Source organism: Ictidomys tridecemlineatus, chromosome 2 (assembly GCF_052094955.1).
Source record: "Ictidomys tridecemlineatus isolate mIctTri1 chromosome 2, mIctTri1.hap1, whole genome shotgun sequence".
Taxonomy (NCBI): domain Eukaryota; kingdom Metazoa; phylum Chordata; class Mammalia; order Rodentia; family Sciuridae; genus Ictidomys; species Ictidomys tridecemlineatus.
In genome coordinates this window covers 62,427,961-62,432,205 of record NC_135478.1, presented here as the reverse complement: position 1 = coordinate 62,432,205, position 4,245 = coordinate 62,427,961, and the positions used below count along the sequence as shown (strand labels likewise).

General features: G+C 37.3%; 1 pseudogene; it reads left to right on the top strand.

Moving 5' to 3' along the window:
* Nucleotides 1-1,410: 1,410 nt before the first annotated feature.
* LOC144368100 (KH domain-containing RNA-binding protein QKI pseudogene) lies at nucleotides 1,411-2,185 on the top strand (annotated as a pseudogene).
* The last annotated feature ends 2,060 nt before the right edge of the window (nucleotides 2,186-4,245 follow it).

Sequence of the window (4,245 nt, the reverse complement as noted above, 5' to 3'; positions counted from 1 at the left end):
TTGGAGATATGGGGCCTTTACCATGTGCCCATGCAGAGTACTGGGAGCAAGCCCTGCTCTTGCTTCTTCCCAGATGCAAATTATCCACTATAATTTGACCTTCTGACTGGCAAATCACACAGTTATAGCTTCATGTTCAACTGATGACTGGTGTTGTTTTGTACCTACGAGGCTTTGCACCATGAGCTGTAATTCAAAAGGTGTGTAATTATCTATATCAGGTGACATGACTGTTCCAAAACTCCCATGGTGTACATTAAGATTGTTCTGTGGGGCTTTCACTAAATAGCAGATTTTGTCTCTTATCATCAATTCTTCTATTAGCATACATCTAGGGCATAAGATTGTCCCAGCTGGGCCATCAGAACCACTGTGGCATATGTCACTATATCTGCTTATAGTGTAATATATATACATTTCTCAACTTTCACAGTAGTGCATAGACAAGCCTCCAAGGGGCTCAGCTCTGGACCCAGAGCAGGGGCCAGTGCAGAGAGGTACACTGAGTCCTCAGAAGACAGTGCCCAATGGTTACGTCTGCCCATTCCTCCTGGCTGGTGCTTGTGTCATGGCATTGGGTGAAGTTATCTGTGGAGTCTGGATTATGGTCAGGTGAAGTGGTAATCCCTAATAACCTGATGCAGTTGGTGAAGGACAAGAAGCTCTTGAGCAGCCTTTCCAAATTCTGCAGGATCTTCAGCCAATTCTAGCAGTTGACAGAGGAAGAAATTAGCAGAGTACCTAAAGACATGTACACAAATTAAATGGCAGTACAAAAAAAAAAGAAAAAAGACTGCAAAATTGCCTGATTATGTGGGAACTATTGTTCAGTTATAACAGAAACTGAATGTGTCTGTAAAAAAATATTCAGATATTTGCCACTAAAAAAATGGTGTGACCACTTTGGAAAGCAGATTGGAGATTTCTTAGAAAATTTTGAGAGAACCACAATTTGACCCAGCTTTCCCACTCCTAGGTGTATATGCAAAAGACTTAAAATCAGCACATCATAGTAATTCAGTGACATCAGTGATCATAGCAGCTGAATTCACAGTAGGTAATTCATGGAAACAACCTAGATGCCCTTCAACAGTTTAATGTATAAACAAACTGGTACATTTGCAGAGTGGAATATTACTGAGCCTTAAAAAAGAATGAAATTATAGCATTGGCAGGTAAATGGAAAGAGTTGGACACTATCATGGAACAAAATTAGTTCCAAATATATTCTGTGATAAGTGGATCAGGTTCATAATATTCTGGGGGAGACTCAAGGAAAGAAAGAGAAATTTTGGATTGAGCAGAGGAGAGCAGGTTGAGGGGAGGGTGTGTAGGGGTGAGATGGTAGAATGAGAAAGGCATTACTACCCTTTGTATGGTATGATTTAACAAATGCAGTGACTCTGCATCATGTACAACCAGAGAAATGAAAAGATGTTCTCTATTTGTATAAAAAAATTCAAAAAATTTAAATATCTAGATTTTAATTTTCTTGGTAGGAACTTTGGCCCCAGAGGCTTTACAGTTAAAGAGCTTGAGACAGAAAATGGATGTAAAACAATGGCCTGAGGCAAAGGCTTAGTAAAAGATAAATCAAAGGAGGAGGAAATAGAACAAACTGAATCAGGGGCATATAAATGAAGATTCAGATGTACTAATCAATGTAGAAGATACTCATAATAGAGCAAAGTTAAAGTAAAGACAGCAGTTATGAGCTTCTGATGCTGAATGACCCCTAAAGAGATGCCAATGTTAAATCACCAGCCCTTGCGTTTTCTCTTCTAGCAACATCCCAGGCTGCTCCTAGGATCATACCTGGGGCTGCACATTTTCTCTAACCAGTGACCCTGAGCACTCGTCTCCAGCTGACCCTACCATAATGCCTTTGATCAGACAAATACAGACCTCTGTCATGCCAAAAGAAACTCCACACTACTGCTGTGATTGTCCCTCCAGGGCCAGAGGCTGGGTTGATCTACACACCCTACAAATACCTTACACGTTGGCACCAGCCACTTCAATCTTTGAGTGCCCTATTGAACTGAATGTTGTCTGAGGTGTAGTGTCTACTAAAGTTTGAAGGCACAATATGTGTCTCCATCTTTTCCAAAGGGCTGTGACCGAAGGTGGAGTTCATAGGCAACTAACCTATGAACTTCTATCTCTTAACTTTTTGCCCAATTAATACTTGACCATCCTGTGTGCTGATCACTTAAGTGATCATTCCCTTTGCTTGCCTGTGGTCAGTGCAGCAAGATGAGGGAGTTGTTTGTTCATTTTTCTTACCATCTAGGCAAACAAAATACAAATTAAACACTGTCTTCCAGCTCAGCTTTTTGTCCACCAACTCCACCCCTGTGTGGATGAAAGTGGTTCTAGAACCTGCACTGAATAATAGTAAAGTATTATGGACCAAATCATTACAAGCACTGAACATCTTTCAATGTCTACCCCACGACACAGGTAAGAAGGCTTCCATGGGAGACATATAGCCCTTGACTACACAGTGACAGAGGAAGTTACACTGAAACACTTCTAGAAAACTTTTCTTCTCATAGAAAAGTCATACTCTCTCTCTGAATGAACTGTGTGTTGATGCAACATTCATGAACTCGGTCAGGCAAGTCATTGGTGAAGTGATTTGAAAAGTATTACAATTTCATGTAGTGTTCAGTCACTATAGTGCCCTCCCAGGGCAGAAAGAATTTTAAAAAATACATTTCCTCTCATATCTGAAGTATATGAAGATTATGCCATGAGAGAAAAACTTAAGAAGATGTTTTAAAAGTAATGCAAAAAAGAAAAGTAAAAAAAAAACGATTTTGAAATTTCAGAATTATTTAAGAGCTAAAATTTTAGTTATTGGGATAGAAGAAGGCATAGAGAACCAAATCAAGGGAATATACAATCTATTCAATGAAATAATACCAGAATCTTTCCAAACATGAAGAATAAATTGGAAATCCAAATTCAAGAAGCCTACAGGATGGCAAATGTACAAAATCACAACAGATCCACATCAAGGCACAGTATAATAAAAATGCTCAACATACAGAATAAGGAGAGAATTTTAAAAGCCATGAGAAATAAGGAATAAGATTACATATAGGGGGAAAACAATTGGGATAATGGCAGATTTTTCAACCCAGACCCTGAAAGCCAGAAGATCCTGGAACAACATATATCAAGCTCTGTAAGATAATTGGTGCCAATCAAGAATCTTGTATCCAGCAAAATTAAGCTTTAGGTTTGAAAATGAAATAAAAACCTTCCATGATAATCAAAAGTTAAAAGTATTTATAACTAGACAACTGGTCCTACCAAAAATCTTTGGCAAAACATTTCATGAACAGGAAATGAAAAACAGCAATGAAAATAAAGAGAGCAAGGTATGCAGTAAAGGAAAACAACTAATCAAAGAGGAAAACCAAGTCAACTTAAATAACAAAAATAAACAAATATGGCTGGAAATACAAACCATGTCTCAATAGTAACCCTAAAAGTTAATGGCTTATACTCACCAATTAAAAAAAAGACATGGGCTTGTTGATTGCACAAAATAAAAGACCCAACAATATGCTGCCTCTGGGTAACTCATTTGATATGAAAAGACATATACAAACTGAAGATAAAAAGTTTGGAAAAATCATACCACTCACATGGGCTGTGTAAGCAAGCAGGGGTTTTCATACTCATCAAATAAAGTAGACTTCAAGTCAAATTTAATCAAAAGTGATAAAGATGGACATTACATACTGCTCAAAGAACCCTACACCAATAAACCATAACAATCATAAATATATATGCCCCAAACATTGATGCAATTATGATCATCAAACAAACTCTTTTCAAGTTCAAGAGTCAAATTGACTACAACACAATAATTTTGGTTGAATTTAACAGACCTCTCTCATCACTGGATAGATCTTCCAAACATAAGTTGAATAAAGAATCTATAGAACTCAATAACACAATCAATAACTTAGACTTAACTGACATATATAGAATATTTCAACCTGCACCAAGTGCATACACTTTCTTCTCAGCAGCACATGGATCCTTTTCTAAAATAGACCATATAATGTGCCACAAATCAAATATTAGCAAATACAAAAAGTTAGAGATACTACCATACATTGTATCGGATTATAATGGAATGAAATTGGAAATCAACAACAAAATAAAAGCAAATTTTCTCCATCACTTGGAGCCTACACCATATGCTACTTAATGAACAATGCGTTC